General features: G+C 40.3%; 1 protein-coding gene across 3 annotated transcripts in view; it reads right to left on the bottom strand.

Moving 5' to 3' along the window:
- Eip74ef (Ecdysone-induced protein E74) overlaps window positions 1-14,543 on the bottom strand; it is a 181,958-nt gene that overhangs the window by 149,434 nt on the left and 17,981 nt on the right. The window lies entirely within an intron of this gene.

The following is a 14,543-nucleotide window of genomic DNA, read 5'->3' as shown; positions in this document are numbered from 1 at the left end:
GAATTATATAAGTGTAACTTTTCTGATCTTTGATTATCGATAATTATTATTTTTATTTAATTGGAAAAAATTACGTAAAACATGCAATAAAATTCGAGATGTAACAGTATATAGTGTTTTATGTGTACATTGATATATATAGATTGTATGTTAAATGCGCAGCTTGTCCTAAGCATGGAGCACTTTCTCTTTAGTGCAAATACTAAAGGCCAATCTCAGAAGGATGCTGGTTGTTTCATGGTCGTAGCATCGGTTATTAACATATACTAGATAACAGCTTTTGCGTACTTCCTTTCGTCCACCTAGCACGCTGATAAAAATGTCGAGGTCGCGAGAATTTTTAAATTATAAATAGTTACAACTCCAAAAATTTTCATAAATTAAGGATCGAGAGCACAAATATACAAAATATACAAAATCGCGTCCTTCGTTTAATGTCAAGTTGACTTTTCTTCAACAGAATTTTAACTTTAGAGTTAATTAAAGCGATATAAAAAGGTCGATTTCATTAAACTTTAATACCAACAAGTCTGGAAAAGATAGTAACGCCGTGTGTAATTTAAGGTTGATTCACTACGCGTATTTACCCACGGGCATTGCGCATTATCACTGAGACTCGCGTCGAAATGACACGTAGTGCGCCACGTTACGCCGCTCCTCTTCCGTAATTACAACTCGCAGCACCATTAATTTTCGTATCGTTTCCCCCCTTACCCGCGTGAAGGAGGAACAGTAGAGCGTTATCCCCAGACTTAACACGGAGTATCTCGCGTACGAAGCCGCGGCGCGGCGTTTCCTCGTCGCTCGCGGCCGTTGTTCCAGCTAATCGCTCTAAAATCATAATTTTTCCGCTCGCGAAATCGCGCGCCTTCGCTTCTGCGTCGCGGAAAAGTGCATCTCGTCGGGGCACGGTGAAAGCACGAACCACCTCCCACCCCCTTGCCCTCTAGATCACGAGCGGCCAGGGGAACGAACGCGCACTCCCGGGGGGCCCTCTCACTTTCGCTCTCCGGAGAAAGTCCAGCCGCCCCGTCGTCGTCGTCGCGGTCCCCCGTTTCCCCCTTTCCCCCTTTCATCCTCCCCATACTTCGTGGGACCCCCCTCGCATCTCCAGCTCTGCAAAAGAGTCTGCTTGCGATCGCACTCGCCTTGACGACCAGAACCCAGAACTACGGTGCACGCTGTTGCGAACTCCCCTCGTCCTCCTCGCCCGCTCCTCCCAATCTCCCGCCGCCCCCCGTCCCGTACCCGCGACTGTTGTGCACTTCTTCTGCGGTGTGCTCTCGCGATCCGACGAGGGGTTAATGAACTCCTAGAGCAAACCATAACCTTAGCCGGAGCCCTCAGAGAGGCGCGGGAATCTCGCTACCGACGACAGACGGACGGGTTTCGCAGCATGCATTTATAATCGAATTAGTGCTTTTTTTTACAAACACGTTAGGTCACATTTGATTTAATTAGTCTTTTCACATGACAATGATTTCTTGAAGGATAATCATTAAAATCTGTCGGTATCTGTGGTATATAGCAGTCTATCTTTCATTTTAAAAAAATCAGATGTAGTCCAACTAATAAAAAGAAAATAATTATCTATGTACAAAGGTTGCCTTCTAGGAAGTTAATTTACCATTTCTGGATTCTTAAACCGTAAAGTTTTCGACTTTGGACTTTGACTTGAGATCATGTTTATATTTTGCAGTCATTGGATCCAAAAATCTTCGCATTCTCAATGTTCGAATTTTACAATCTTAGAATCGCGTCGATGTTGTTGACTCCCGAGGATACGTGCGGCACATTTCGTATTTCGTATGGCGGAAAGTAAACGGTGCCGGATTACAACGCGAGAACGATCGCGCGTATCAAGGGAAAGTATCTCAGAAACACGTGCGATTATCATACGATGTTCGCGGTTGGACTCCAAATGGGGCCTTTCGGCGGAAAGCACACGCGGCGACGCTTTTATAAAACGGCGTCGTTAAGAGAGATGCGAGTGAGATACACGATTAAGATTCGTGGACGGGGACCTTGGCGCGCATTGTTCGTGTGCGATAATTGGCTACGGTTTTGTATGCGTGCTCCTTCGACAGACAGAATAGTTTATCTCTCGTACGTCTCTTTCTCTATCGAACTGACTCGCGCTATCTCTCTCTCTCTCTCTCTCTCTCTCTCTCTCTCTCTCTCTCTCTCTCTCTCTCTCTCTCTCTCTCTCTCTCTCTCTCTCTCTCTCTCTCTCTCTTTCTCTCTCCTCTCTTGCACTAGAAGCGATAGACTATAGTGGTAGAACGTCGGTCCAGGGCCGACGAGCGAGCGCCTTGGAGGCGTAATGACGATCATAGAAACTCTCGAGGCCGACCTACGAGATCCGGAGTTTCGCGAAAGCAAGACAGAAGATTCGTAGAGAGACAGATACATATGGGATGTTTCAAAATCACAACAGATATCTACTGGACGAATTAAAAAATAGTTATATATATCTACTGATTACGATAATTAGGAAAATATTTGTTCTCGCAAATAGAAAGACATCGGCCAGTTGAACATCGAGATCATGCGTTAATAACAAAGCCAAATTTCTCGATTTTGACTGGATCCCTTATCAGAAGTGCAAGTCTCAAAATATTTAATGACGAAGATTACTAACATAAGTAACTTGCGATAAATAAGAGAAAGTCTTTGTTAAGATAAGATCAATTCTAAATTGCAAATCCGTATGGAAAAAAGAAACATCTGTCCTGTACATATGTATATTGATATCATATCGAGCGATCATAGATGTTTAAATAATTTGGATTACTATTCAATAATTATAATTAAACAAATTTATATTGAAATTATGATTTCTCTCGGCATTGTCTTCATTTTTAAATCTTCCTTGAAATCATACTCAAAAATAAAAAATTATATTAATACGTCTATATACATGTTTATAAAAATAAATGCCTGTTTTACCTACATATGTTGTAGATTATTCAATTCTTGACGTTAATTAATCCATATAATTTCTAATATTGCCAATATATATTATATATAAATGTGGGTTATAACAATATATTAAAAAATCAAATATTTTGCATAAAATTAACAAAATTCTCTCAGCAAAGGATGATAAAAGATTTTAGATAAAATTAACTAACTCGAGTTATTAAAAATTAGCAAATCATAGAAGAGATTTTTTAAATTTAATTAAAAGATATTGCCTTCACCTAAGTTCAGGAATCCTGTCTCTGTGCGATCGTAAAGTACGGTTTACATAAGAAGAATCCATATCATTAATTCAAAAAAGTGAATCTGTCGGCTTCGAGTAACACTCGCGCGAATCGTGACACGTCGTTTTCGCGACTGTGGAAAAGCGTGTCGCGATAACTATGGGGAGGTCACTACGGCGAGATTAATCGGGCCGATAGGCAGCGGCGCGGAAAATTTTAAATCACGTTGTCCTCGGAATTCGCGCGATAATGGGCATTATCGCGTGTGCTATGGACCAACGGAATGCATCGCTCGTGAGCGATGTCACGGACTGCATCCTTCGACGTCTTTTACGTCGAAGAAATCCCTCCGCGAATGATACGCTCGTCGTGCAATGCACGTAACGACGTTACGCGAGATAAAATCTCGAATTACTGTGTATATTCGCGATAACGAGTACGTCGCGTGCACGACGCACGCGTTTTAACGATGCAATTATGGTCCACCGAGTATCATCGAGTTTTCGTTTTGCCGAAGAAAACGAAACGAGCACACCGTCTCTTTCGTCGAATAAAAAAAATTTCTAACCCAGAAATTAACTTACAGTCTACGTGTCTACGTCATAACGGATAATATATGGACAGAGCGTGCGAATGTGGCATAGTTCAAAACCTTTGTTTTAACGTAATAATAAAAATAATAATAACAAATCGACAGAAGGATGCAAAAACAATTCGCTTACAAAAGATTTCAAGTTGCGTCACACACTTTGCATAGATTAGAAACTTTTTATAGATTTAATAGATCTATGACGCGAATTATTCAGTAAGGCCTTGATGAAAAATGGCTTTTCTCGTTTCCCCCGCCCGAAGTATCGCGGCATGAGAGAACACAACTGCATTACGATTACGAATTAGGATCCGAGTAACGGAACTCATCCCCGTCAGCTTCAATTCCCAACGTGTAATCGCCATGCAATCTCAATCTCCCCGACGCACAGTCTCTCCGACACGAACTTACTCCGCGAAGTGTTGAAAATAACCACTCCAACGTCCCTGACGAGATGAGAATGTTGAGTTCACCGCGAATAGTGCGTTAGCTGTTGCGACTTCGCACTTCCTACTCGAGGCTCGTACGCACACTCACGCGAGCGCACGCATCTCCCCGCGCTCATCGCACGCACGTGCGGATTTGTGCGTACGTGTGTGCGAGACTAACAACAATAATAAGGTTGAGTCATGCGCGTCAGAGACCTTCGCAAACAGAAGAAGGGCCTTGGTCCGTGCCCCGGGCAAGGCGAGGATCTCCGTCGTGATTACTCGAACGTGTGCGGCCTCCTTCTCGAATTCAACGTCCTTTTTCGGAATTATGAGGCGTCTCTGAAAATTTGTGGACCACCATCGACGATACCATGTAGTCTCTTCCGTCTTTATACTTTTGTTACTACAAAAGAGATACGTGAAAACTAGCTTCGCAAGAATTATTAAAAAATTAAAAATCGAAAGTAAACAGTAACAAAATTATACTAAGCCATTCAAAATATCAATTAAATTTAAAGAAATAAAGGAGAAAGTACTTAAAATTTAAAATTAATTAAATGTTGTAAATTAAAAGTCAAAGGTTCAGCAACGATTATCCGACTTATTTGCCAGATATATATTTTAATTATAATTTTTCCACGAGGTGTCGACTTCATATCAAATTGTTAAAGTTAGTTTTTCCCCAAGAGAGAATCTTGATGAAAAAAGAGACGCGCAGGAGGCACGCGTAAAGAAACAAGTAATCACGCCCGGCTGGAAGCCAAGGGTCGCCATCTGTTAAAATCCGTGGCTTGGAATTCGCCTGGTTTTTGTCTTTCGTGGAGCATTACTCAGTGCGAGTGGCCATCGTCGCCTTGCCCTTGTATATAGTTTGTGACAAATGCTTTTACGAGAACGCATTCGTTTTGTTTGCAATTCGCAAACGCGTATGGAATGCATCAAAAGCTGTGATATAGAAAAGCTCCAAGTTTCTATAAAGAATCTAATCGAAAATAAGTTCATGATTTCTTAAAAGCCATGTAGATATTCCCATCATAAGCAAAATAAACATATTAAATGCAATATAAAATAGATTATTTCAACTATTAAATACTAATCCTCCTTGTGCTTTAGACAATCAACGTTAAAAACTCACAATCAGATTATTCTGATCGTCGAAAAATATTGCACGGCGAGTAACCCGGAGTGGATTTAACGATCTCGCGAGAGGAATTGCTTTTCATCGTTATATTATTTTGAATACCTATGCGCACAATCGGATCGTACGCTTAATCACTATGACAAAGCAAGCGACTTCCTTGAAGGCGACGGTCGCTTTTCAATGCGTTCGATGGGGGGGGAGGGGGGGGCTTCAATAACGGCGATGCCGTAAGGACGCATTTTACAATCCGCGTCTCCTCGACGGAGGCTGACAACGCCGTGCGTTGAAATCCGCCGCCAGTCATGTTCCCCGACTGGTCAACAGTCTGGAATGGACGAGACTAACGTCGACTAGAGCGTTACATACATACAGCAGATCGACTCGCCACATTGTATCCCCTGCCATTCGAGATAAAACTTGAAAGTGAATTACTCGACTACGCAATTTCGAATTTCGGAGATGTATAATCAATTGAGATCTCAACATCTCGAGTACTCGCAACTCGTCGCGTCGCGTAAAAGAGTCACGGTCGGTCTCGCTCCGCGCGTACATACTTGGCGCGAGACACTACCGTGTCTCTTGATAATAGCATCTTATGATTAATTATACCTTATTATCAAAGAATGGATATACAATGGGATAAAATGTGGCGATTCGTTTCGCACTGTCGAACACATGCAGTGCTCTAAAGTCAAGATGATGTTTTTCGTAAAAAGATCGTATGAGATTTCAGTATCGCTCGAGGGGAGATAGAATCATCGAAGGTCGTTGACGTCAGCCATTGCGCTCTGAGTAATGCAATAATGAAAACGCGCAACGCGAGAAATTAGGCGAAGCAATGCGCCTTGGAAAATTTCTGCTCAACAAGCACGTGACAAGCATGTGGAAATATCTTAATGCACATTCCGACTATGGAGTTTTGGAAAGACTGCACTTCCTGACACTAAGCTTAAAAACACAATGGGATCCAGCTGTCTCCAATTAGTGCCTGGTTTCCGTATTTATTTTTACTTTTGATGACAGAAGTGAAAAATTTGTTAAAGAATAATTTGTATATTTGATTTGAAAACAGAATAAAACTGTTAGTAACTATTGTATAATAAAGTAAAGAGAAATATTTGGGTTTATTGTACTTTATGTCCGTTTTAGAATTACATAAAACCGAATTCAATTAATCTCATCCGTGATTCAAAATTATAATCACGTGTCTTGTAGAGCCTCGAAAAAAAAATGCAAAAATTTGAAGCGCGTTCTGTATTCAACATGTTTTGAAGAAAATGCTTATTGTTAGGTCGCACACGACAACCGAAATTAATGATCACGATAGAAATATATTTACATATTGATACTGCGCGAAAAATTCTAATGAAGGCTAATGAGAATATAACGGCGTCGATGACGCAAAACGCACTCGCAATTACTCAGGAATGCGATTAGATGCTGTTAATTCTTCGATATGGTGAATGAAACTATGCGAAATTATAATTGTTCAAACTTTCTTTTTGTTGTCATCCACAATTATAGAACATGTATCGACGCGATCCTGCGTTTAGGAATGTGGCGAGAAAGAGAGCAGACGCCGACAAATTCAATTATCACCAACCGCAGGGAGTCCGTATAAGCGGGAGCATCGATTAATATCGCGATGGACGTCAGCGGTTCCGAAATCCTATGATTGATCAATCCTAGGATCTTGCCCAAGCGCCGCGCCGTCCACATCGTGAAATCGCATCGATTAGATGAGACGACTCTGATTCATCGATCCGCGAGAGCTAATCAATAACAGCCTTGCGGCTGTCGAATCGATTGATCGTTTATCGTACGCCGCATTTGTCTCGTGAGAATATCGGTAATGTAAAAAGTACATTAGAAGCCTAAATATATCATGCTTCTCTCTCTGCACAAATACACCTCGACGTCTTATCGAAAGATAAAATCCAATAGAGTTGTTCGAATGGCACTTACTGATAAAATATATCAAATTTACCCAAGCACGGATCGACGTTTCGTTTCAAGAAGTTGACTGTATTATTGTACTGTTGAATGTAACTAATATTATATTTAATATAATTTCTAACAAATTAAAAAATTATATATCTCGATTGTACTTATTAAAGTCTTCTATATTCTATTTAAACGCTTTTAGCTTAAGATGATCAAAATGTATTCGAGATGTAGATATATGCATGTTCTTTACCCTTTTAATTCATGGCGAAACTCTTCTCCGAGTAATAAACGCGAATATCGAACATCTTTTTTTTCCGCGTCTCTTTTGCATATCCCTAGTAGTACGAGATGACGATATTGCAACCGGTTTCGGATCAAGGATCAATGGTCCATGCGATTCTTTCGCGAGCGTTCGTGTTTCGAAGCAAGCACAAGACCGATTAACGACCCTAACCTAATTAGTCAACGGCAGTGAGAGAAGAGGAACGAGGAAGAGAGACGGATGAAAGGATGAATGTACTCGCACAAACACGAGACAGTCGGTTGAACTGAAATATACGCAATTCTCTTTCCGAAGCAGAAATAAGAGTCAGTGATTATTATTTGGTGAATATTTCACAGACATTTTATAAATACACACCAATCTAAAATATTATCATTCATATAATCGTTAAATGAATCAATAAAAATGAAATAAAAAGTCACCATAAAAATGTTTATATTTTGCTGCGATATTCGGAGAATAATCATTCGTGGAATAATCAAGCGAAATCTCTTTCCTCTTGTTTCATAATAAGAAATATAAACAAAAAAGAAAAACTCGTCTGGTTGAAAATGAGTAGGTACTAATTGAGGCCCAAAGCATGTATAATATAATATACAAAGGTTAAATACATCCTAATCGGGGTCTCATTACTAGCGAAATTAAGGTCCAATTAAGAACTTCTCGAAAGCCACATGGGAGTATTTATTTTCGTTTATCTTCCGCGACCAGTAAAGATCGGTAATGGGATAAATCACTTGTATAATTTCCTCCTTGCGACCAATTAAGTCATTAAAAAGATAATTATAACATATAGAATTTTAGTTACAATTATTTTTATTGTCTGAAAGACATTGAACGCGGATTTTCTCTCTGATAGAGTTCGATATTAATTCTAATCTCTTTGGAAATTAGATTTTGAAAAATGCAAAGAAGATTTATTATCAAAATTGTTTTATTTACAGTAAAATGCTTTAAACATGATTGTGTTAATAATGATTGTGTAATAAAGCCTTTTTAACATTCAACATTTTTTGGAACATGAGCGAGCGCATTTCTCGCAAACGAGAAGATGGCATAGCTAATATTGGTGTAGCGTCCTTCTGAGTTCGCGGCAGCCTTCTGCCTTCATTGCACCGCGACAGTGACATTACATATTCATTCCGTACATCGTTCCACGATATGTCGCAATCTGACGTCACACCCCGCGGCAGAGATTTTCGCGTATTATTGTTTTTTTACAGTCAAACCCAAAGCTTGACTAATGCTTGACTGCACCATTAAATTCGTGTCAATGTTATCCGCGCACTAACGATCTGCCGTTACCTTCGTTTCTCTTGGCGACTACTACGTATCGATCCCGCCTATATCGTACTTTGTGTCCATTGTCCATGGAAACGCCAATTTGAATGATGATTGATTATTATAAATAAGGCCGTGATGCGCATTTTGTATACTACTACGCGAACAAGAATGCGTCAATTAGGTACGACTCTACTCATTTTTACTCTCTCAATCGATCATACGTTCATTAGCTACTTCGTACTCAACTGAATATTACTGAAAATGTCGAGTCGTTCTTGTTTTATTTTTCTAATTTAAAAACTTTTATATAAATGTGGGGATTTCCAGGTTGAGAAACATCGCTGTAAATGAATGGGGCTTTAATAAACGCGCGGAAAACGACACGCTCGTTCGAAAAATGAAAGACCGCATTTATCATCCAAACGCGTGATGCGCGTTTCATTCATTAGCCTCGAACTTGCTTTCGCAAATATTTCCACTGTGACGATGACGGGTGGTGTTTACTCGGAGTGTTTCAAAATCTACCGGCATCTTTAGCGCGAAACTCACATGATCGCGCATGTTGCGCCGTTTCAAAGGTAAACCGCTCCAAGGTAAGCTAAAGTCAGCCGTGGCTGCAATTGTTTAATCGGTCGCAACAAAAACACTCAATTCAGCAATTTTACGCGTCTTGCGTACCCCGCGTGATATTCAACAAACACGGAGTGAGGAACGTCACGAGGAACGTGTTCCCCGTAATCTCGAGCCTCGAACAAAACATGATCGTTAAATGCTCGCTAATAAAAATACCAAATCTAAAAGGTTTATTATATGTATAATTGAGCAATTTATATGAGAAAGTATAGACATGCAAAAATATACATAGCAAGAATATAAATCGTACTTGGGCGACAGGAAGGATATTCATACATCCTTGGAAAAAGATATACCTCGAAAGTTTCTCATTCTTTTCTACTGTAATGAATGTTTTTGACAAATTGTTCAATATTGATATTTTATGACAGAAATTTTTTAATTAATATAACGTGAAACTTGGGCGTATCTTTAAATTAATTTACCGTGTCATAATGGAATTATAGCAGCAAGGAAAAAAAATAATTGTGTTTGCACACAAACTTTTACCAAATCACTATCTACATACGTGTATACATTTCCATATATTTTACATTTAGATGTTATGTAAAAATTTCGTCAGTGCACAGAGAAGACCTTTCTGAGGACTTATAGGCTATAATAAATTATCGTTCTATTGCATATTATCTATGTGAATTCTATTTTATCTTCGACAAAGCCGAACATCTTTTTAGGCGTAGACAAACGAAACGTATCGTTCACAAGTTCGTCCTTTCGACAACAATCCCCGCTTTTACAGCTTGCGTTAGCAGGAACAACGTTGTAATAACAAAAGTTAAATCCCCTGTTCTTGCGATATACAAGACTGCCAAAATGAGATCAGGCCGATGCAAAAACTTTCTCCGGTCGGTCCGTGCACCGGTCCTTGACCATGACCGCGTTTCCCATGGTCCCCGGGGCGGCCCGCGCAGGGCGACCGCTTCGCGCCGCACCGCACCGCACCGCACCACGCCGACGATTGCGTCACGCGCGCGCAGGGCACACGGCGCCCTGTGCACGCGCGCGCGTACGATTACTGCGATTACGTCTAGTCGGCCGTCCCCCTCTGCACGAGGAAGATAGGTTCACGCGGTCGGCAGGTAGCAGCGGATATTCAGCGAAGGTGGAGAACGATAGAAGAAGGGAGAGGGGGAGCATTGGGAGAGGAGGGACTCTGAACCCGCGATGTACTCGCGAGAGTCAAGGCCCCGGCCCAATTCGGGTTCGTAGACCCGTGAAGGATAGGTCACACGTCACACGCACACGTAGGCAAGCGTGCACATACGAACATCCTCGCTCGCGCCCTGCCTCCTTTCGCACTTCGCCTTCGTAAGGTCATTTACTTTTACCAGCAGCCTTCCTCAAGGTTCGCTCGCGCCTCTCCGACCACGCGTCCTTACGTCTTCGAGGATCGAGCAGGCAGGTGCGTCGAACGGATGGCCCATATATTCCGCAGGCCGGTTTTCCAAAAATCCCTCGCGCACAATCGTGTCGGTTAATCCTCGATTCTTAAGAGCACCATTTTATTGAAGAACTGCCCATGAAATTTTCCTAAATCTCTCATACGTGTCTATTTTTGCATTCGTTCCTCGCGAAAGCGCAATTGTAACGACAGCTTGACAGATTCCCTACATTACGTATTTCATCAGTAAAGCGAGATGTTAAATAAAACTACTGACTGCGACGTATTGTCAACCACGTGCAACGCTTCAAGGTTAAGCAAGCATTGCTGCTGACGAAAATCACGACTCACGGTCGAAAAATAATCGTTCGACGATTGATGACAAACACGAAAATAATTTTCGTCCACGTCGCGTATAGGTACTATTACGATCATACGGAACGTAAACATAGACGTAGCCAGATGCGCGATTGATGAGATTAATCAATAGGAATAATATAGAAATGACGAAGACTGAGCTTATATCATTATGTAACTTATACGAAAGAGAATGGGAATTTTCTAGCCATTCGTTAGTAACATTTCAGTATCAGCTCAGCAGAAAAATAAGAAAAATAACAAAAATATCGAAGCGAATTAATATTAATGTATAACTGTTTCTTTGACAAAAATTATTCTGTCCTCTATTTTGTGAATGTTTAAACTTGTAACAAAATATAACTGAAATAATGTTTACTCCATATGTTTATTCTATGTATATCGCAATATTCATTCATTGCAATCCTGTTCCAAAAATTATATATACAAATAAAATACATCCGTGCCACATATTTTACCGTAAATTTATCATCGACGAAATGCAAGAGAAATGAGATAAACTCCTCACACATGCAAGAGAATATACAGTGAATATAAGATATGGCGCGTAGTTCCAATTCGACTTCGCGAAGGTAAACACACGATGATACACGTGGTGCGGTTGTTCAGGGACATGACGATTTCCTTCCAACGTATACGAGGAAATATACCTTGCGATCAGCGAGCGCTGTCATTAACTATCAATGCTTTCCGCGGCCGAGCAAGCGCGTGAACGCGGAATAGGATTTGTGAGCAATCGGACTCGATGATGGTTAAACATTCACGCGGCGTCGGGTCTTTCAGGGTCGTCCGTGCGTACGATGCGTGCACCTTGCTGCCAAGATATATATAAAGATGAAAATACGCGGCGACAAAACAATGAGTCTGTTTCGATTGCGATCGCTAATTTTCCGGAAGAGAAAAAGAAACGCCGGACTGGTGAAGAAACCCTTATTTCGAAAAAATATATAAATTTCTATATAAATATCCGGTAAAGAAAGTTTTTCTAAGTAAGCTTTAACAAAGTTTTCGAAATCAAGATTCTTAAACGAGAAACAACGAAGGCAAGCTTCTAAATATTTGTTCAAATCTTTTATTAACAATTTTCAGACTTTCAATTTTTTTATTCCCATCAAATGAGTTTTTGCTTTTGCTGCATTTTACTGCTTTGCAATTCTCTCCCATATTCAGAACTTTGGGCATGATTTTACACAAGCCAATATTTAATCTTCCGGAGTCGACCGTGACGGTGCGTCCACATGGTCGCAAGGCTTCTCGCATGTATACGGGGCCCTTATGGTGCGCACCGTCGTAATATTTATCGAACGTATACATCGGTTTTGGCCCTCGGCCCTGGGCGCCACGAAGGTCGCCACGTAATCGCTCGAGGAACGAGAGAGTGTGAGGACTGAGAGAGTAGAACAGAAAATGTGTATTACATTGCCCGTACTAACGCACAACTAACGCAATAATTATGTAACGGATTAAAATTCCTTTAAAACGATCTTTTCCAATAACAGATGGAACTTATCGTTGCTCTAAGTTGTAATAACGTAATAAAAAATTACGTCATTATTGCAACATGAAGGCGACATGCAAAAGCGTTCTCCTTTCACGAAATAACGATAATCAAAACAGTGTTTTTCTTCAAACTGATGTGAGTCTTCATCTTCACGAATTAAGTTTGATGCTCTGATTATCTGGTAAAAAAGAAATTTTTTCAATTTACCCAATTTACCAATATAGCAAATTCATAAAATTTAAAGTAATTCTATAAATTTTCTAAATTAACTGTTGAAATAAAAAAAAGCCGAGTGTATCCCAATTTATTATGAACCTCTTAACTATAACAAAGAGCATACGAGTTTTCTGCGTTTAAGCCAACCGCAAACGCCGCAAGCAAACCGAGAAGGGGGGATCGCTTGAGGGCCGAAAGTTGGCCTAGGCTGAAAATACTTGTATAAAATATAGTTTGCGACGTTTGCGTCTCGAGCACGAAAATCGCGCGAGCGGGTGCGCGAGAGTTCCGTGAGTTCTCGTCGTTCGTGCGGGAATTTATACCACATTTTTTAATTCAAAAATAATTCAAGTATATATTTACTAGTTATATACTTATGATAGCGACGCCCGATTAAGTTCAATTCGTACCTCCCGGGAGAAAACATCGCGCCGACGAAATAAATGTACAACCAAGTCAATTCCGGTGATTTCTACGTAAATCAGTTTTTTTTATTTTGCAGCGTGCCGATACATATAATGCTCGCAATCACTTCCTCGATTGTATGCGATTATCAGCGGATAAAAGAGTCGTCCATTTTCGCGAGCAAGCCTCGTGGCCGTTTGCTTTTCACTCGGCCTCAGTAAAAGCTTACCTCGTGTCGCCTCTAAATCGCCGCGACACCGGCCTTCTTTTGCTATTCCGCGGCGTGCCTACAAGCGCAACGCGCGTGTCCCACGCACGCGAGCGTCGCGTCTCGCGCGTGGGCGAAGAACCGTCGCTTTTTAACTGTCACGGCCACTCGCGCAGCTTAAACTTTTGTCCGAGGATACGAATTCTGAGGGCCGTTGGGCCTGTTTTGTAATTTGGATAAAGTTATTACGATGAGCTGTATTTTTATGCCAGACTAGAGTCAAGCTCAACAGGGTCTTCTTTCCCCGCTAATTTTTCCAAGCCCGTTCCCTTGGCAGTGGTTTCGCTAGATTTTTATATTAAATGGCCTTACATTTTATGTTAATAATATAAGATAAGCGTAGATTCGTAAGCATCGTCTTTTAAATACTCGCAACCTGATTTAAAAAGTATTTAATCTATATTTTTTATTATAAAAAAAGAGAAGAACCTCATGTAAGTTCGACTTTATTAAGTATTGTGCCTAAGACTGGATAATAAGTATTGTTAGCAATTGCCCGATCATTAAATTTTAGTGACAAATTCTCTAATTTAAAGTCAATTTGCCTTTAAACATTATCAAAAAATACCAAGTTTCAAAATATCAAAATTTCCCAGATATAATAATATACGAAGCGCTGTGAATAAAAGATAAATAATAACTATCATATTTGATGAAAATAAAAGCTAAAACTTTAAGTTCAAATTCCTTGCTATAATTATTGACATTTAACGTGAAATTTTTACAAAATGTCACTAAACTCTCTGTTTTCCGCTTTTCCTATACAACGTTATAATTCAGTTCTCCAAATTAAAATCTTATCAAAGTAAAGGTCAACTAAAATTAGCGCGAATTCCGGGCAAATAGCGGGCAATTTACCTCTACGAAGCTTGGTTCACGA

Source organism: Temnothorax nylanderi, unplaced genomic scaffold (assembly GCF_030848795.1).
Source record: "Temnothorax nylanderi isolate EJ_2023f unplaced genomic scaffold, tnyl_v1.0 TNYL_tig0025_pilon, whole genome shotgun sequence".
In the NCBI taxonomy this organism is placed as follows: domain Eukaryota; kingdom Metazoa; phylum Arthropoda; class Insecta; order Hymenoptera; family Formicidae; genus Temnothorax; species Temnothorax nylanderi.
This window is presented reverse-complemented; position numbering and strand designations above follow the sequence as displayed.